The sequence below is a fragment of the Scophthalmus maximus genome, chromosome 9, assembly GCF_022379125.1.
Source record: "Scophthalmus maximus strain ysfricsl-2021 chromosome 9, ASM2237912v1, whole genome shotgun sequence".
NCBI lineage: Eukaryota > Metazoa > Chordata > Actinopteri > Pleuronectiformes > Scophthalmidae > Scophthalmus > Scophthalmus maximus.
The window spans coordinates 19,628,262-19,649,999 of record NC_061523.1 but is presented as its reverse complement, the minus strand read 5'-3'; the positions used below and the strand labels follow the sequence as shown (position 1 = coordinate 19,649,999).

Sequence of the window (21,738 nt, the reverse complement as noted above, 5' to 3'; positions counted from 1 at the left end):
AATTAATTAAGTACCTACCCTGCTGCTGCAGGACTGCAGCCATGCTGATTATTATACTCAACAGACATTAAATTGATCTGCAGGGCTGAAACATCTGCACCTGCCATCTCATTTGTTCACTGAAAGAAAACAACACAAAAATATTAAAATGAATATTGATTCTAATACATTAGAAACTCACCAGGCTTATTCGTTAGACTATTGATTTGGCTGAATGCACAAAGCACAATGACCCACAAATTTTCATTTAAGAGGCCAAAAGACTAAAAATGGAAAAGCTCAATAAAAGTTATAATTCTGGCTATGATTGTATCATTGACTATCATTTTCCTGTTCATTGCCTAACCATGGCATTGCATTTCACTGTTATGTGTGGTGTCCATCACTGTTTTGAGCATACCATTCTCTTTGTACTGCAGGTTGCCGTATACTTGTCAGTGCAAATCAGAGGTAGCCTGGAAGGACAACTTGACCTGCTCCATAGGAACCTCATTGGGCCTTGGTTCCGACACAATTGGACCAAATCACTAGTCATTTTTCTAAACGTGAAGCAATACAGCCATACATCATATTCACAGAACCGTTTTTGAAACTCGACTACAACTCACTATCAACCATTTACAACTACATGAAACACAATAAAAACAACAAGCAACTAAATCAGCATATCGCATAAACACAAAAATTGTACATGATAAAGCTTATCCTTCCTCTAACTCTCAGACAAACATTCAGCTGACCAGCCGCTGACCAATGTTCGTATGTTCAGATGTTGTTCTATGGATTTCAAGAGGAATGGGCTTCATCTGCATTATTACATAGGAGATATTCACTCAAAATTTTTTTTTGCGATGTTACTACAGTAATATGCTGCTTTCACATTTATGGGTTTGTATTCACAATTGAATAATCCAAGTATTAATATATCAATGATATGGTCCATAATAGGTATTTTTTAAATTTTGATTCTTTAAGTACATTTTGCTGTCCTTCTACCTAGTCAAATTTAGAATTTATGACTTTATGAATGGTTTCTAATATTGATAATGGTGATTCACTGTATGAATTGTAATATCTCAGTTGTCTCTTCCTCAGTTTGGATTTGGTTTCTGGAAATTGGTGAAACAGCGCCTCCCCCTTGACTGCAACCTGTGAGGATGTCAGACTTTGTGGTGCAACGGAGTACTGCACCCTTGCAGTTGTGGTGACAAATCACCTCAGGAGCCCGACAGGTGAAGTAATTAACGTCACGGAGTGGTGATTTATTAATACTCATGAGTCTGGATGGGAACTGTGAAGAAGTTGGGAAGTTATGTCGGCTGCAGTTTGGCCCTTAAAACAACAACAACAACAACAACAACAACTCCAATCCAAAAGGAGGAACCAGAGAGTTAGCAGTTAGAAGGGAGCTAGACAGCTAGGTAACAACGGCTAGGTAGCAACGGCTAGGTAGCAACAGCTAGGTAGCCATGTTGGAATCCGGATATCAACCACTTTGCTTCTGTGAAAGAAACGAGAGCGACCTTCATCTTCAAAACATGTGAGTAAGATTCACTCTCTCTTTATTTCTCTCTCTCTGTGTGTGTGTGTCTGTCTGTGTCTGTCTGTCTTTCTCTTTAATGGCTCTTCTGATGCTAAGTTGCCTTCAATGACTGTTTTTACTTGATTCTATGGAGGCCACGTGAAATTTGGTTTGCCTGGACTTTGAAGTTGTTGTGTTGCTGCTGAGTTATTTACCAACAGTGAGCAGTTAGTTAGTTAGTTAGCTAGTTAGTTAGCTTTCCAAACTTGTTAGCAGTCACCTAACTTTTTATGTTGTGTGATGTTTACATCCCATTGAGAAGGTCTGACAGTTTGTCTATTAATTTTTTTTGATGGTTCATATATGTGTGACGTATTTGGGTGAGTCATGTATTTGATACATGCAGTGGTTTTGATGTGAACATAGACCTTGTTTTTGTCTGTGAATTAATTTTGGGTTGTCCTTTTTACATTCCTACTGTACAAAATGACAAGTCATTTACAACCATTGTGAGAACTGAATAACCATTTAAATGACATTAGTAAGTATAAATGTCAAAAAATTGCCGTACGTGTTTCACCTGAATTATCCAAAGTCAAATATGCTCAACTTTAATTAATGATATTAATAAATAAACCTTTAAATTGATAGCAAACATGTGTGATAGATGTATTCCTCAGACTTGTCAGTCCTAAAGTGACATGAGGGACACGTCAGGAGTCTTGCCAACCAAAATAAGAAATGATTCAACGCCCCACAAAACGTCTTTGACCTGATCTGCAAAATGATGATTATTCAGATCATAAGTGTGACTGATCGCATTGTTGCCTATTTACATGCCCAGAAAAATAATCTGTACACACAGTTAAATCATTTTGTACCAAAAAAAAAAAGATAATATAAGATGGGTTGCTGTGGAACAAGCACTAATGAAATGGGGGTCTTTGGTCTCGTGTACAGATAATTGGATTTTTTTAATGTGAAAACATTTGGCGATTGCTCATTTAGACCAATATTACTGCTGAAGCAGTGAAACTGCACTGCAATGCCGACTGTGTGACAATTTGCTGCCCAAAAGCTGGAACAAAAGTTGGATTTTTTGATGGCGCCAGCCTTTTTTTACCAGTGACCAATTGCATAGTGTTGTGCAGATTCAATCCATGAACCTGTCAGGAGGTATAAAATTGCCAGAGGAAGTGGCGTGAGTGTCGACAGAGGGCTGGAGTGTGAGGGGATCAGGCGTAGCTGTGATTGGGAACTTGATCAAAAGCAACAGAGATCCGGTGTTCGGGAAAGAAGTGCTGCTCATTCGCATTGCTTGGGGCTGAAAAGCAGACAATGTAATATCCTGCTTAGTTTACCCACGGCTTTGAGGGAATCAAATCCTGATGTACATTTGTGTTTGTATTGGCCTTCTAACTTAAACTGTCTCTCAGGAAGATGCGTGTGAGCTAAAGTCAAGACAATTCATTTTTTTGCTTAATAAATCTACACACACCACGGAGAGCTGAAAGATGAGTTATTTTTGTTCTGCAACTCATTAAAACATGCTTGAGGCTATGTGATTGAATCACATGTTTCTGAGGGGAGCGTGAGTGCTGCACGCTCAAAAATAGGCCATCCAATCCAGCAAGGAGTAAAGTTATTCAATAGGATGATGACTGGATTGTAAAATACAAACTCTCCCCACCCCACTTCTGAGAGAAGAAGTTGTTTAATTTCTACACAATTAAGATGGAAATTGTTCAACTGATACCCTCTTAGTGGCAGTGATTTGACAGTTATTGCCCGACCAAAGGGACGACAGCCTCAGCTCGCATGGTAAAACCCCCCCAGCTCTACTGTTTGCAAGAAGATGGTTTATGGAAGGCTGTAACTCGTGTTGCTGAAGGGATTTAATTTTACGATAATACAAAATGCATTTTAAGCACATGTTTAAGCATTGGGACTGTGTGATAATGCAAGGTTATTATCTTGTTTTTGCACCAAATGAAAGAATTATAGATATTTACTCTTTTTATGAGGCCCACTTATTTACAGATTTTCCTACATCAGCACAATTTAAAATATAGAGATTTAAGAGAAGTGGATTATGCAACTAAATACACAGAAAAAAGCAAAGTATTTCTACAATGTGTAGAAAGAGAGGGAGAATGCAGTGCAAAGATTCAGTCAGCGAAAACAAACCCATTTTATAAACTACTTTTTTGTCATTTCTACTGAGACAGTTCAACTATAAAAGTAAGTTTTCCAGTTGCCATAGATGTCCCATTGCAAATGTGTTGGCCCGCCCATGAAAATGGTCAATAAACACACATCAACCATTTGGGTGCAAATCTGTCTCTACGACCATAAGCATCAGAAACTCATGCATGTTAATAATGCAAACATCACAACTTGCAAATGTGAATTTGAATTATACGGTGTAATTATTCTATTCTATTATATATTACAAATAAGAATATAATTTTTTTTTTAAATTAAACGTGTGGCCAGGATTTAGCTTCCTGTTGTTTTTACTTTATTTTTCAATAAAGTTATTATTGACATAGTAGATTGACAAAATTGTATTCACCCCTGTCTGTTTGTTGGTTTGTGAACAGGATGAATCAAGAAGTTCTGAAACATGTTCCACTAAACTTGGTGTGGTGACGGGGCATGGCCAAGGGAAGCACGCATACAATTTTGCATCCGGTTAAATGGGTAGATCCATGAATTGTTCGCTTTCCTTTATGTTGAATTAGTTCTGTCATTTTCATCAGCTTCCCTGGAAATAATGTTTGGATGATGATGTAAAAAAAAATCTATGAGTTTGTACAATTTGGTGCAGTTTATGAGAGAACTGTTTTTTCCTTTTACAGCTTGACAATCTTGTGGGATTGTTTAGCCTTGGCTCCTTTTATGCACGATTCTATGTCTTGTGACACTGAGCGTATGCATGCGTCAACAGGCTACACATCAGTGAAAATGGGTGGAAACATTTCACAGCCCCTTTTCCTTTTCTGTTGTGAAAAGCGCAAACATGGACTTTCGGTTGCAACAAGAGAACACTGTGCTTAAATCCCGGCCTACACATATACCTTCCCTTGACGTCATCATCTTTATAGTTTGACACATGAGATGTATGCCGGCATTGGCCGCGTGTCTAACATGGCACCCTCTTTTGGTCTGTTAACGTTTTCAAAATACCTTTTGCTACAAACAAAAACATCCTCCTATGTGTTGAATATTGCAATTTTGATGAATATTCTGATGTGTGCAATCAAACAGCCGACGTACCTCTTTGCTTATATTTTGTGGGGTTTTCTTTGTAGGGAATCATACATTTTTAATGACAAAGATTACCTCTGCACGTGCGACGCAAGTTTGCCACCAACGCTATTTTGCAGGGGCACCGTTGCTGCAGCTTGGCCTCAGTACCGCCCAAGACAATTGCGATTAGTTTAAAGAAAAAAAAAGTTTCCCCTATAGCGGAATGATAATGAGTTTTGTCAGCCCAGTCTCCAGCTCTGTTGCAGCATTGTGGAGATATAGTTATGGTAATGCAAAACTAGCATCTATGGGTGTTCCTAATGTACTGTCTTAATCTTCAGCCCATCTTTTTCTGGATTATTTTATAACAACTCCACTTTCTGTTGAAATAGTTTTCTTTGTGATATATCATTGAATCATTTTAGTATTGTTCTCCGTCGTTGCTGAGGGGGGTGGGGGGCAGTTGACTTAGTGAGTGGACACTTGATAGAGCAGACGTGAAAGGTCAATGTGAGTGTGAGAGAGAGAGACAGAAGGATGAGATGCCCAAAGTGGGATAATAAGGGCATGTGCTCAGTCTCACCACACTTATTAACCGAGCAAAGGCTTGAAGTTGAGCATGTAACTCCACCACTGTAATTTGTGTGGTCAGAGTCCATTCAACCTTTGACAATGAACTTGTCTGTGAGTGATCCGTGCACCAAGGATGCAGGCAGCCGCGTCTTCCGAGGGATTTGACTGAGCACAAACCGTGTAGAAATTTGCTGATTTCAGCTTCGTGGCATCCAGGGGGCTCGATGGGTGCGATATGTGTTATGACAGTCCAAGGTTCATCATATCTTGACTAATGGAGTTGTTAACATCAGACACAGCATACATGGGACATGGCACCGTCAAGACAGATGGCCTTCATTTTTCCACACGTTCCCTCTCATCTCCCTAATAGAACCAAGCGCGGGCTGTCGGGAGCGACGTCGAGGAGGCTTTCATTTAAATTCCTGGATAAGGATCAATAAAGTCTCTATTTGAATATCAATCATTCCTTGTCAGCATGGCTGAGTTGTGTGATTGTTTGAGGTGTGTTACGATTTATAGTGGGTTTTTGAAAAGACTGCAAATATGACATGAATGTCAAGGGAAGCAACATAGAGAAGATTGTGTTTTGAGATTTTTACAGTGAATGTGTGCTTCACAAAAAATATACTAAAGGCAAAATAAACATTTTGCATCCAACTTAATGGAAAAGCTTCAAATAGCAAAGATTGGAACTATTAATCAGATTTTAACTTTTGGTCACTCAGTCCTTTGACAGAGGTACTAGGACTTTGTCCACTGCAGATCTGAAATTATTGTTTCTGAGACAAACTGGCCACTGGAGAGTATCAGAGATCCGTCAGCCTATCTGTCAGGAGCTAACAGTCGTACAGTCCACTCTGGGAATACTACGGAGCTGACATCTCTTGTAGTCCAAGCCACCTGTCGAAAGCAACAGAAAGAAAAGCCTGAGAAAGGAGGTTGAACTGTGGAGGGTGAGGCTGCGCGGTTAGTGCTCGCCGGGCAAGAAGAGTAGGTGGATGCTCGAAACGCTGAGCTGAGGCCACCATCCATCTCTCATCCGAAGGGAGAAATGCTGAGGAGTCCTCTGGCTCAGGATGATGAATGGTGGCTACCGCTGGAGAGGAAGCTACTATGATATTTGGTATTGTATATGGCGCTCTCTTACTCTATGTCGAGACAGGTTTCAGTACGTTGACAAGCCAGCAGGCACAGCTATCAAATCCTCAATGGTGCTACTCATGCAGTGGGGTTTGGTACAATAAGGCATGGCAGGGAAAGATATCTACGTCCGAAAGTAATGCTTTCGATACACACGTTATATGAGAAAACATAATCTGGTTAAACAACATGCTTTATGAATCGGACGTACAAAAATACAGCACAAATATTCATGTACAATCTTTCAAACACCATTCTACTTTAAATGTTAAAGCTAAATGGCTGAAACCAGAAAAATAAAAACCCAACCACCTCCAGTTCATGGCCTGTGGAGATAATTTTCTTTCCCCTATTATTTGTTTTATTTCATGCTCAGAGAAAGGTTGTTTTGATAAAAACAAATCTTAACATGTATCAGGTCAAGTACAGAGAGAGAACAAAGAATAAAAGTGAAGGCTTTAAAGCAAATTAAAATAATTTTCATTGAACAATATTATTGAAGTTTTTATTATTACTCCAAGAAGATATTCACTGAATGGTCGACCTGAATCTGCGCCAGAGGTGATGTAGGGTTCCCGAATTTCAGAATTGTCAAATAACCCTGGATAGAAATGGTTAGAGAAATTAAATCAATACTACTGTAGGTTATGAGATTTCTTTTAGTTTGGGCACTATGTGGTACGTAATATCCCAACTGAATATAAGGACATACTGGGACAAGTGCACTTTCAAATTATTACTTGTAGCTGACATCGCAAAAAGTTTCTGAAGGCTGGTGTGTAACATGTTCTGCTGCCCCAGAGGAAATAAATTCACGACGAGCAAAGGCAAAGTTTTTAGCCTGCGTCCTGACGTCTTTCTTGCTGAAATGGAAAGGGAGAAATCTGTCAAACAGCCAAGAATTGCGTGTGGTGCAGATGGTGAGTCAAGTGTGAAAAAACTGTCAGAGAAAAATAATTATGCAAGAGAGGAATGAAAGGGAGAGAGGACTGGACTCACTCCAGTTCCTCAGCTGACTAGTGGCCACTGGGAAACTGAGCTGAATCCAGATGTCCAACAAAATGAACATTCATTTGTAGCCACTGAAGCTAGTTTGAATCCATTCTTAATGTTACTTTGCATGGTAGTGCTATCACTCACGGGAAAAAAAGAAGGATTACTTCAGGACATCGTGCTCGCTTCATCATTCATTGGGATTCCTACAGTTGTTTGTTGCTTTGGGCAGTTGCTAGGCTGAAGCCTTGTGGTTAACACCACAGCTAAACAAAACATCTAATGATTCATTGGCCGTGTTATAATCTAACCAAATATTATATTGGTCCTTCTAAAATGAGCAATGGTGCAAATAACTATATGTCCCGTAATGATCATGGAGAGGATGAATGTGAAAGGGATTCGGGATGTCTGACTGTAAAAAAAAAAAAAAGATTCCGCTGGTCAAAATGCTAAACTTGTGGCTTCAAAATGGCAGATCACAAACCAGTGGGCGACGTCATGGTGGGTTGCCACTTGGGCTGTACAAGGTAATTACTGGGAAACAGTAGTAACCATTAAATTATACGTGTAGTTCCCCTGTACATTTGTATTCAATTAAACCAAAAACTACAAAATGAAAGAAAAGAAAAAAAAAGAGTACAAATACTGTAATGACTGTCACTCAAATTTGAGCCATCTATTACAGGCTTGTGGCGGAGAGGCGAGGAAGCCACCCCTCGACATTTTGGCGGGATATGTCTTGATGGTAGCCGCTGTGAGATGGAGAAAAATGACCCTTCATCTTTGATGGCAATGAGCGAGAGGGAGAGCTGACGGTTATCCAAACTCAGAGTCAGTCACGCAGGCAGCGGGTGTGGTGAACTGGGAGGACAGTGACCCCTGCCAACAAGCCCCCCCCCCAGAAAAGAGGCTGTCAAAGAAAGAGACACTTTACACTCAAGTGATGTCTGACTGCCTGTGGGAGTCAAGGGCTCTCTGCATGCAATCTTCCTTTAATAACTGAAAATACTTGCCTGCATTGATTCGGGTATTACTGCGGTAGCAGCTGATGGTACAAAGGTACCCGTCATGCTTTGACATTCAAATGAGAAGACATGGACTCTCTTATTTTTTTTTTTAAAGTGCTTTTACATTAAGTGTGGCTAGGCATCAAAAGTTCAGTTGCAGTATCCTATAAAGGGCATGCCTGACTTGCTGGTGAATTTTGCACTGTGACAAAGTACTATTCAAGCCTTGTGCTGTCAGAAACAATGAACCATCACCCCGTCGCACATATCGCTTGTACATCTAGTGTGACGGCTCTGCTTCTCATGCAAATTGTCTCAGTCAATGAACAACACTCCAGCAAGTTGATAACACTGGGCTCAAATTAGAGTTGATAAGATTTTGAGCATGTAATGTCACATTTACAAATAAAGGTTGTTGTTGTAAATCAACCTGAGCCTGTAAAATAGATCTCTTTGAGCTTCAAGGTTTTGTATATAAAGATTTGTATTTGCAAAAAATGTTAAACTGTGTAACATTGTGTTACTGTTTAAATAAACCCTAACCCCAACATACCAGGGAAGACATAAGAGTCCAATCAGAGGACAGATGATTCTGTTGCCTTCATCCTCACTGCAGGTCCTGAGAGTCGATGTAGATTTTGAAGATGGATGGCGGTGCAGGCTTTTCTGCGCTACACAGGCGGGTTTGCAAATATACAAAGCATCACATTAAATAGTTACCATTATTTTTCTACAGTATCGTCAGATATAATTAAGCCCTCCTGGGTCACAGAATAGCCCACAAACGCCATCCATCTGCAAAATCTATAAAGCCGAGCAACTGACCCATCTGCCCTCTAACTGGAAAATTTAACTCTTTGGGATTCGATTGACATTGTCCAATCAGATTAAGGTGTAAAAACATTGTCGACATTCATACATGCAAAAGCACTACACTGTTTTTGTGTGATTTGTGTCACATTTTATTCATTGTCTTGTTTCTTATTTTTTAAATGTAAATCTTTTCCCAACATGTCCAAGCTCATGCAGATGAATCTCATGCAGATTTATTTTAGAGGTTACAAACATTGCTTTACAACTACAGGCTTAAGAATTATTTGTGAACATCACTTAACAAGCTCACAAGCTTATTGACTTTAATTTATGCCCGTACTACTTTGAAATCCTGTTACAGGTTATCAGATTACAGGTGCGCAATTAGCGACAACATTTTTTTGAGAATATGATAACTCTAATCCTAGATACAAAGAATCCTCTGTGAACTATCTCGTCTCTCGTGGCTTAAGTTGCATCTGTTGAGCAAAAGTTGCACAGTCTCGGTTGAAGTCGATCAATACTGTATGACTGAGTGACATCAACACAACAAATGTTCCTTTCTTTTTTTGAGGAAAATACAAGCCCACCAAATTCTGCATGATGAACAAAACAACTCGCTAGGGAAGGACTTTGATTCACTCAACCACACAATCTATACAGAATATAATGCAGGTACACCATCGATCCAGAACAGGTGAAGCCCTGCATTTTTTGTGTCTATCACATTTCCTGACAAATAAAGTCATTGGGCTTCACATGAAATTGCAAAAAGAAGCAAGTAATTTGAACAGAAGAATATAATAACAAAAATACAAAAAAAAATAAAAACTACAAAGGTACTCAGCGGAGCGCATATCTCTGCCAAAGCCCAACAGTCACCTTCAATTCAATCAAGCTGCCATCAAGATCCATGTATTTTTCCATGGGAAAAATGGTAAAGGAAGTGGTGCCCCTTTGTCCAGATCTTTGCCAAAATGAAGTGGGTTCTTTTTTGGCCCATGACCCATCCTTCCACCAGGTTTCGTGGAAATCTGTTCTGTAGTTTTTTTGCGTAATCCTGCTGACAAACAAAAGGACAGAGGTGAAACATAACCTGCTAGTGAACTTCTGACACGTAATGTTTGCTTCCGTTGATCATGTGCATCAGGTAAACTGATTTGACAATTTTTGACCGATGAAATTACCTTTCATGAAAAATTATATTTATCAAGGTTGTAGAACTCATTGATTTTCATATTGTTTTTTAAATTACATTTTCCTTTTCTTCCAAAAGATGCTGAACACTTGTATAATCCTGATACATTTCTAAGACTGAAAATTATTGTTTAATATTTCAAAAGATAATTTCTTGGGTCTCATCCTCTACCAATAATGTGGTCAGATTAAAATAAAACAAAAACAAAAAGCTCTTCATGTGCACATGTACCCCAGCCCCCAGATGAGTTAATTCCATGAAATAGAAGTGGAGCCCATGAAATGTACAAAACTCAACCAATCACAGTTTTATTCTCACTTCTGAATACTGTTAATAGGATCCAATGCATAGAATGCCCCTAAAGGTCAAGCCTGTAATTACACTCCTTTTACCTAAGTGGAGAGCATGTCACAAATCCAATCATCGCCTGCATGAGGGATACCCAATCTCCCGGTGAAAATGACTTTGTTTCAGTACTATGCGCTTGCATTATCGCACTTACATTATCCACAGTGAGAAACAAAACGCCTTTAGTGACCAGTGTCTCTAATTGATATCTATCTCCTGAGAGTGCTCGGCTAAATTCAAATGAGGGGTCAAATACTGATGTATGCTTTGGTCAATGTACAGTATTCCTCCCTCCTGCATATAGTAGAAATAAGCTTGTTTTTTCTACCAGGTACCGTAAATGCTCATTGTGATATTGTGAATGTGTTGTTTTTTTTTTGCCATTGATTTTCAGCAGGATGCTATGGTCAAACGATTGGCTGGCATGTGGCATTGGCAGCAGAGTGTTTTGTCAGCGTTCAGTCCTAGGGTGAATGCCTTTCTCTGTCAACAAGTCAAAAATCTTCCAACCTCTCCAAACAATAATCACGCAATGGGGCTTAGCAGCATCTTGTAAAAAGGTGTGTGCGTGTGGTCCCCCCCCCCCCCCTTTGAGTGCATTGCAGAGTCCAGCTCGAAGAAACACATTTTTAAACCAAGGACTATGTAGTTGGAATGGATTTTAAGGTTCAAAAGGAACTGTACTGTAGGTGAAACTGCCCAAACTCTGCATGCACTCTGCAGAAGAAGAGGAGGGCATAACAGCATTGCATATTGATTCAGAATTAAATTTTCAGATGTTGTAAAAGGAAATAGGTCGGACAAATTGGTGGCAAAGACGGAGTAGTACAAAATGTCAGAATACTCAGGTATTGCTTGAGTGCGCTTGGTCATTTACTTTGAAAAACGTGTATTTGATGAAAAAATGGCCATTGATCAAAAACGATTGCTTTTGTCTTCACTAAAAATGTACCTATTGCAAATTAGTAGGAACAAACAGGGGGAAGCCAGCGCAAGTTGAGATGAAAGCCTTTCTCCAGTGTAACTACTATTGATTATACTTACTGTGAGGCCACATAGTGGCTAGAATAATGTTAAAACTGCACCCAAGCAAAAATCAGAAGAAAAGGGTGTGATGTCACACTGGAGGTTGATTGAGAAGTACAAATCAGTTGCAGAGTGTGGATATTTGAGTGCCTTTCTTCTCAGAGCAGTAGAAAACGAACATTTATCTATGTATATACATATGTATATATATATATGCACACAAGTCTTTGTCTGAGGCCACAACTGCACATTGAAAAACTGCCATCTGCCTGGTGTGAGGGTCCCCTGTTAAGACCCCCTGAACTGTTTTGAATGAAGTTTCCCCTTGTTAATTGAGAGTTGTTAAGAACCAAAACCATAATGAAGGATTACTGAGTACTTACACTTGGGTGCTGGTTAAAAATGCAATGCAGACTAGTTTGCTGCTTGGTGCAAAAAACTAAATTGGAGTCTGTTCTTAATTTTAGGTCATAATTAATTTGTGGTGTTGCAGGTTTTGTGCCGCATTTTAATGAATGCAAAATAAGCAAGACTATTGAATTCATGAATAACATCATCACAAAGGGAGAAATCTTGTGCCTACCAGCCTGGGGCTGATATTCAATCATACCAAGAAACATAGTTGTCTGGATATGACAATTATTCAACTTGCAATTCTTACTGAGCTCGTTAAATATGAATATTTTTGTATGCGCGTCCAAACCGGGAAGTTTCCTGTCGTGTCGTGTCCTGCAGATTAGTTTCATTCACCAAAATCAAATTTACACACTAAAGTTGTAAAATAAATGTATGCATCTATATTTCATATAGTCATTTTGATACCTAGAGCAGTGTTTCCTACAGAATAAGATTAACTCTGCTGCAGCAGCTGCGAGGAGAGAGAAGGGGGTGGGGTTTCTGGCACACACGTGCAGCACCCTATCATGTGCGCATCCCAATTGACAGGTACACAGAGAAGAACGGTGTTATGCAGAGTTGTGCCTGTCGGACAGAGAACTGCTTACTGGCAAGAACGTGCACGGCTACTTAAGTGAAAAAAAGTTCTGCCTGCCTGCTGCGCACCGTAAAAAAACTTCATGGATTGTTTGATCACCGATGTGGCGGGAATTCTCCCGGTGCTCCAGATGACCATGTGATTATGACAAATCTATCCACTGTTGATATGTTTGTGAGGGAGCGAGAGTGACATCGCGGCAAGGTGGAGCTGAGCACATGGCGGGCCACCGTAGTCTAGGTAATTAATATTTAACACTGCCTAGATGGAGGAATATGGACAAAACTCCATTGACTCTTCTAATTCCAGGATGAAGGTTTCCCTTTCAGTTGGGATCATGGGTGCTTCGGTGAGGTGAGACCATTCAGAATAGCAAGATAACTAAAAGCCAGCTTGTTTATGTATTGCGGTCAAGGGGGTTCATGCTGAGAAGCAAAGCTCGCTTTTTTTCTGTGAGTCATTTTTTCGTGGCATCCCCAGAGGCTACTCTCTCAGATTAGCACAATGGGGATTATCCCGCCCAGCCTGTGTTGATCCTTTCAATGGCTGAGGGAAGCAATGCAACTGCATCCAGTGCAAGTGTGTGTGTGTGTGTGTGTGTGTGTTTGTGTGTGTGTGTGTGTGTGTGTGTGTGTGTGTGTGTGTGTGTGTGTGTGTGTGTGTGTGTGTGTGTGTGTGTGTGTGTGTGTGTGTGTGTGTGTGTGTGTGTGTGTGGAAGCAGACGCAGCAAAGGCAACTGAGCAGATTCATTGTGGCCTTACACCAAGGACAAAAAGAATGGCAGCGACAGACATGATACACAGCTGGCGAGCGGATATTTTTAGGATCCGTTACAGTCCACATTTGTGCGAAAATAATTTGCCGCAGTGGGACTTTGAAAATGTAACCTAGAACCTGGGAGAGAGAAAAATACCTTGTGAGGGCGATCGGAGTTCACAGAAAAACAATAGATCATACACTCAGTGTTACACAATTCCACAGTTACCATCCACCGCGAGAGGAGAGGAGAGTCAGCACACTGCGCAACCCGCTGACCTGCATCCAGCCAGGCTTGTAGGCAGCAATGTTTACAGTGTTTTTAGCCATGAGACACGTGCTGTAACAACACCGCACCTAGTTTACATTCATGGGTAGTGCTGAGGTCTGTGTAGGACTCCACCAGCGTGTTGTATAAAGTTCAAAGTGAATTCGACATCCAGGGTCCATCACTGTGTTATTTTTCCTCCAGCAGTGGAGGGACAGCCCATGCATTATAACTGCTCGAAATGATGCTTTCTAGCTGACAAGCAGACTTACTGCAGGTTTTGGAGAGTGGTATGTTTGGCCTGTAGTTTTACTGCATGTGTTTCAGGATTGTTGTGTGTGAGTTCTTCGTACTCTTGTATTAGCACTATTTGAGTAGAGCGTTTACTCTTCGTACTGTAAAGGGCTTTATTCAAAATTCAAGCATTCCTTCGAACGTGGGAAGGGTTCATATTCAAACTTAAATGACCAGTTTGAATTGAAAATAAACTAGAAGAGCACAAGACGGTCCAAAGTGGTTTACCTCTTGCTCCAACAGGGGGCACTCACTCTCAGTTTGACCTATTGCATGCCCTCTTGACCTAGTAAAGTAAGCCAGTAGTGTTTCGTTGCTTTGCTATAAAAATGGAGGACACCAGCAAGCAAAAGCTGTCCTTTCAATCACAACACCAACAAATTGCTTGTCATGTCAAATTGGTTCAAACTTGAGTCAACTCTAGTACAGTGTCACACGACATGCGTCGAATATCGAAACGGCCAAATGTTGCTATGTCAGAAATGACACCAAGACATGTTCTGTGGACGGCAGTGACAGGGAGTCTGATGCTGATGAATGCTGTCGAGTGAGTGGAGGCTTTAATATTGCAGCAATTCTAGTCTGAATTGAAATGCAATGATTGTTCTTGTCAGCAAAGATGACTGTTCTACCTCTGGAGTATATTTAAGAGGTGTCAAACGGGATCCCTGTTGCTTCCAGGAGACTTTGGTGACAATGAAAATAATAGCTTTGGATGGCTTTCAAAATGAAAATGCCAAACGCTTTTATTGGTAATGCACCACAATCACAAATCATAACAACATAACCTTCTCTGTCATTTAAAGTCTGCAAGTAGTGCAGATACAAGTTGTAGCGTTGCCACTCACAGTTTTTTTTTTTTTTGGTGTAAAGTAACTTATTAAGAATACTGCTCTTACTACTGCAAGTTTATTACATTGTGTATTATGTATATTGCGTGTGCTTTAAATATGACTAGGATGATGGGGGGGTGTTGTCCTTTTAAGCACATGGTAATTGACACAAATTGTCAACCTTACTTTCAATCACAAAGACAGATTGAGCATCCTGTTACTTTATAGAGAGCACATTTCTATTAAATTGCTGTAAGTGGAAATAAATGCCTTGTAGATCCAGTCACGCTTGGTTATGCAACAAACAGACAACACATCTGGCTTGGAAGTATGAAACAACCTGGCAACACAACATAGAAAAGACAACACTAATGTTATTCCTTGAATTAATCACTTCTGATGTATTAAAAGTCATTTAGTTTCTGATAGTGGGGAAACACAGCTGAACCATTGGCTCAGCAGTAATGAGTTATACAACTGATCACTCTTTGTTGCCTGCTGACATTCGGCTAAAGTGTTGACGGATTTTTTTAATAAGCTTACTATCAGTGCAGACCGGCGGGTTTGTGTATATGAACATTCACAAGAACAAAATGTCACAATCCTGCACTTTGCATAGGATGTGCAGCTAATTTTTTTAATAATATATACTTGAGAAGCCAACACATAAATTATCCAGGCCTTTATATTGGATGCTACTAACTGATCACTGATACATTGGTATCTATGTCAGTACAAAAATGTCAGTATTTTTATAGTAGTCTAGAAACAACTACAACAGCAAAACTCCCAATTTTTTGCTACTGAATCTACTTATGGACTCAGACCTACAAAAGGAAAGATGATCAGTGTCTGTGAGCTGAGTTTGCATAATGTTGAGAAGTGAGTCAGTCACACCAAGGCTGAATCCCATTGTGTGTTCTCTGGACTGCAGGGCTGAGCACTTGTTGGATGAAACGTTTCTGAGATCTGAGGGTTGCAAGACCACAGGAGGCTAAGTGTCTGAGGTGGGTGAGAATGTTCCAGACATTATGAATCATAAAGAGAAGCTAATGTGATCTCAGCCACATTTAGGTGGGTTGAATATAACAATGATTATAAGGCAGGTATAAGAGTAGTACAGGCTCAGTGTGGCAGACGTGAACAGAAACACATCTCTAGTTAAACCTTACCTTGGAGGTTAATGAATATGTATGCAGTAAGTTATGTTGTTATGTGCATCAAGTGGGCATCTCCTTTAACAAGTGTTTGTGTTCAGTTAGGTACGTACAACATAACACCTTCAGGACTCAACAATGAATCAGCACATCCCAGAACCACCCCCGTCTAGTGCATACCTGCCTCTTGGCTCTGAAGATACAGTATACATGAAACCACAGTTTCCCACAGAATTAAGACTATATCTGTGGCAGTAGCTGCCAGTGGGGCCAGGCACTGGCTTATTGCGATTGCCCAGTGAACGCGCGCGCATTCCGCACAACTGCCGCTGGGGGAACGCACGCAGCTAATGCAGAAACTACCAACACAATGCCGAGTTCTGTCTTTGACCGCTAAGGAACAGTAAAAACTTCATGGATTTTTTTTTGATAGTCCAATAGTCATTATTATGATACGTATAAAGTCTAGAGATGCTTTCAGACATTCACTGAGGTCAGGACATTTTCCTGAACTTTTCCAGAGGGGGCTGCGTGTGAGGACGCAAATTACCGCAGGAGCTGCTTTTTCTGGCCAGCCCCGGAAAATGTACGATTGAGCCAAAGGCGACATCTAGTGGCTGTGGTCATTATGACGGCTGTATAATAGGAAGTTAGGTGACATAGATTATCAAGCGACAAAACAGTGTTCAGGTAGGTTGGGGTGGATGTATGGGTCAACAGAAAAATGGACTTTAACACAGGTAATTGCTATTTGCTGCCTATTTTTCTTACTATGAACTGATTAAATTCCTCTAACCGCAAAAAAACTTATTTTAACCCAAATCGAAATCATTTTCCTTTCTAACCAATTCTAACCAAGAGAAGACTAACTACATCAGTTGGAAGGCTTGTAAATCTTCAGATAAACTAAAATGACTCCATCCACTCCAAGTACTTTGCTGCAGATATGGAGCTAACTTTTCATCAGCTGCTTGCAAACAATTGCATCCACATCTGTTCTGCAGCTCAATCCTGTTTCTTGCATGGATTTTGAGTGTTACACCATTATTGTCCAAATCGTGTGGACCTTTGTGACACAACATATGAATCAGAGAAATCAGTAAATGTTTGACTTAAAAATGTATGAAAAAAATAGTTGCTGGTACTTTTCCTTAAATGGACAAATAGAATGATCAACTCATAGTTTCAGCCTTGTTCCAAAATAGGTCAACTTCATGATAAATTGTTGTCCCTGTTAACATAGCATAGACAATGACCATATGCTAATAAATTGTTGCAACTGTGTCAGTGGGCACACACTAAAATGGAGTCCTCCAATCTGAAATAATTAATACAACTGATGGCACAATATACAGTATGACAGACATTTTAATTTGCTTTCGCTTAAGTGATGCACTTTGTGCCGCAAAGTTAACATCAGAGCAAGGATTTAGTCAGTCAAGTGAGCGAGCATGTTGATATCCAGTATCACTTTCCATTAAGTACTGATTGTGTGGTGTGGTTTGAATTGTGCGTCTTGCTGCCCCATTTATGATTATTGTCTGTTGACTGAAACATCGTAGTTGTTATTCTTAAGGCCTCCCCTGTGTGACAGAAGACATTAGCAGCTATATTAGTGGGAAGGTTCAGGATAGAGGTCACAGGGACACAATTCTTGGGAATTAGTTTCCTTTCCTTCTCCTCATCTTTCTCGCTGCCTCTTTTTCACTGTCACTCATCTCCAGCCATCACCTTGCCAACCACTTCCCTCAGAGACGTTCAAGTTTGATGGTTGGCTGAGACAAAAAAGGGAAATTGCTATCAAGGGATTTTCTGATTGATGGCACTAGCTATCTGTCAGTACAGTGCAGGACATGGGGAAAGGATTTAGCATGGCATTAGTAATACAAATTTATCACAGACGTGGTTGGCAGTATGTCTTAGTGCTGTCTACATACATCTTACCCCCACTTAATTCTATATGCACACGTCCAGTAATTTTCTATCAGTGTCACGCTTGTCTCCTTTCTTTGTGTTCTACATTACATCAGCGTATGACTAGAATCTGTGCGCTGTAGAGGGCTGGTCAGTAAATCTGGAGAGGGATGGACAGACATGGGCTTTATGTCCTGAACGATGGGATTGAACTAAATAAATACTGGCTTTACCATATAAAAACTTGTCATAGACTGCTGCAGAAATTCCAAGTATGAAATGTCCACTTCAGAGACGAAAAAACTGGTGAGTTTAGCATAATTATGTGAAAATCGGCTCAACAGTGAAGAGATGTACAGTTGAGTGTGAATGACATTTTACCTGTAATTGGACTTTTCAAGAAATCATCTACAAACAGAATCCTTGGATTATGGATGTAATGATGGTATGATGGTAAAAAAAATTTTTTTTTACATTTTGTTTCTTTCTATCAAACAGGAACAGGGAGAACAGGAAATGATAGCCACTTGTTTGTGGGGGATTTTAGCAGAGGGAGGAGAAATGCACCTCCAATCGCAAAGTCGTGTCTTAGTGACGACTGATTTTGTATTTGTCTGCAAACTGAGACCGCAGGAACTTGTCATATTCGTTGGCTTCAGGAGACAGCCCAGTGCAGCACCCACAGCTTCCAAACTGCCTCTCCCTCCCTCCCTTCCTTTCTTCTCTCTGTGTTTCTGGTGTGTGGCGACATGCTGACTTGCACCTTAAAAGGTCTTTGGCAAGTGTGTGAACGGAAAATTGTGCCCAAACCTTTGACCAAATTCTCCCTAAACAGGGGGGTTCTGTCTGCAACCGTGAATAAAACAGGCTATAAAACCTCAGCACCCCCGGTGTCCTGCTTTGGAAAACCGAACTCAGAAATGCAACAGTGCCCCCACTTGGTCGACAGGGGAACCACACCAATGGCGAGTCTTATATTCTTGTGAGCAAAGTGAAGTAAAATGGGCTGGAAACTTGTCAGGGGTTGAATTTAGGAGCAAAGTGGCAAATGCTTGGGGTAATTTGTGGGGATTTTTTTTTTTCCAGTCAGCTGTGAAGTTGACAGTGTTGCAGGGTCTGCAGAATGCTTGGCTCTCTGGCTAACAAGGTGTAGAGTGGACCTCCAAGGAAATAGAGCTACCCCCGAGGTAAGAGATGAATGCTGACATGGTGGAAATTAATTTCAGCTGGAATTACCTGTGGCTAGTGTGTGTGCAGTGAATATGTCACAGGAATTAGACACTGTTGCATTGCTTTTGATCTCTGTGAGCTTGAACTTGTATTTACAGTGGTGAGGTAAAAAAAAAAATGCTGTAGATGCTGTACTCAACTGGGAGTTGTCGACTCAAACCTCTGCACGCGTTTGGTTTGATTCCATGCAGTTGTAAAAGCGTGCACAAACAAATCTGACATCTGACGTCATCTCCCCTTTGCATGTCAGTGGAGATGAAATGGCTTTGAGTTGCGTTGATGGCGGTCATGGTAATGAATTTTTGCAGTGTTAATTATCTTTTTTTTTTTTTACGTGTGCTGGCAATGATGATAAACAACACTTATATTCGTGTGTGTGTGTGTGTGTGTGCGTGTGTGCGTGTGCGTGTGCGTGTGTGACATTTGGAGGATGACTAAGGTAAGCTACAGGGCAGTTCATTCCGTGAAGAGGAGACATCTTTTTCCTCCAACCATTTGACTCATCTCCTGCTACATTTAGATTTGTGCAGTAGGCAACAAACTGAATAGCATTCATTTTCAATGAGAGCTGATGGTGAATTCTGATGTCCTTACAGTGACAAGAGAGCTGCAGTGAAATTTCTAATTGTTCTAGCTCGCCTCCCGTGCTTCATCACAGACTCTCACGAAGGTGAGCAGATTAGACAGTTTTTGGTTTTTTTCACCAGAACATTTTTTTTTCTTAAAATATCTAATTTTTTCAAGGTGAGAATGAGATATCATTTAAATCATAAATGATTGGAAAAATGTTTTGCAAACAGCCAGACAGATACGTCAGACCAAATTTAACTGATAACTGAAAACGTCTTTAGCTTTTTATGATGGGGACAGGCAACCCACTTAGCTTAAGTGTTCAATTTACTTATTCATTATTTGTTTACTTCACATCAGTAGTTAGGGGGGGAAGAGAAGGGGGAATAGGAGAGTTGGGGAATGGAGGTTTTGATCAATTGCACCATCTGAATGTAAATAAATATCTTTGTGTTATTGTCAAACATATTGTAAGTGGATGAGGAAACAATAACACAGTAAAAATATTCCATCGGACGGTAAAAGCTACACAAACTCTTTCATATACTATAGGTTCTTAATGTTTTGAAAGTAAAATCTTATAGTAGCAACTGCAGAATACTGTCGCTCTCAATTAAATGTAGTGAAATAGAAAGAAGAATATCTGCCTCTGAATCGGAGTAAAGTACAAATTCAAGTAGTAAGTGACATGAATTGGAAATACCAGAGTACAAATACCTCAATTTTTATACAAGCTTAGTTCTTAGATAAACACAAAGTATTGTTCATTAATTGTCCATGGTGAATAAAAATGGACCTGGTTTTCATTCAGAGAGGGTATGAGATAATAAAACGCTACGAACCAACTGGTCCAATTGGTATTCTGCACGTCTGCCGAAATTCCCAGAACAGTAGCTGTAGAAAGGAGAGGATAGTGTTCATCTGGTATCCGTTATCCTGCACCACATACACTGACAGGCAGATGGACAGCTAGTTTATTGATGACGGATCAAAACCTGTGATTTATTAGTTTTGTGGATGTCTGTTTACGCCATGCTGCCTCTGTATTAATCAGGGAAAATGTAGAACACAATCGAATGAAAATACCAGACATATAAAAAACGTCTATAAATAATAACCTATTTAGCATACTGTAGGCATAAAGTCTTTGGGACCTTAAACATTGTTTCCCCCTGAAGATTACATGACCTCCAAAGTTCACCATCACCAACAAGGTGTCTGTGTGAATATGTTTTTAATATTTCCTGTATTCGACTTGACAGATAGGAAACAAACAACAGGAGAGAAATATCCCCGGGAGAAATATCCCGCATGAGCGCCTTGCTGGGCAGATACACGAGCGCACACACACACACACACACACACACACACACACGCACACTGTCTCTCTCATTCCCACGCTCACACACCTAATCACACAGACATACAATTCCCATGTGATTGTCGGTAGAGTTTCATTCTCAGTCATTTCAGAACCAGATCTCCTCATCTGCGTCTCTTTCAGTCTCCGTCTCTCTTTCCCGTATTGCTCCCACTCATTCTGCGACCCAAACGACCCCCCCCTCACTTACACACACACACACACACACACCCCACCCCCTTACTCTTCATTGGTGTTCGGTGTGCCTCTGCTAAGCCTTTAGATACACAGCTCTCTCTGCTCTCTTTGATAATCTTACACCGTGTCTTCCTCGCCTCCAGTTCCCCTCCAGTGCTGGGCTTGCTGCCTAGTCCAGCTGGCTCCTTGCAGACTGAATGACTGACTGATTGGTTTGTTTATAGTCGTACTGCAGAAGCCTCCCTTTATAATTCAATTGGAAACGATCTTGACTGACATCAGTCAG

The 21,738-nt window shown here is 40.4% G+C and overlaps 2 long non-coding RNA genes across 4 annotated transcripts in view; one reads left to right on the top strand and one right to left on the bottom strand.

Moving 5' to 3' along the window:
• The first annotated feature begins 1,211 nt into the window (after window positions 1-1,211).
• Window positions 1,212-21,738, top strand: part of LOC118320079 — a 29,424-nt gene continuing 8,897 nt past the window's right edge. Inside the window, exons 1-3 of one of the 3 annotated variants that reach the window (XR_004796214.2) lie at window positions 1,212-1,540; window positions 15,958-16,030; window positions 19,181-19,281. This is a non-coding gene — a long non-coding RNA (uncharacterized LOC118320079). The remainder of the gene's footprint in view (window positions 1,541-15,957; window positions 16,031-19,180; window positions 19,282-21,738) is intronic. The other 2 variants (XR_004796213.2, XR_004796212.2) reach the window with 2 other exon arrangements.
• The window catches only part of LOC118320080, a 34,426-nt gene continuing 22,119 nt past the window's right edge, over window positions 9,432-21,738 (bottom strand). The window contains exon 3 of the long non-coding RNA XR_004796215.2: window positions 9,432-10,366. This is a non-coding gene — a long non-coding RNA (uncharacterized LOC118320080). The remainder of the gene's footprint in view (window positions 10,367-21,738) is intronic.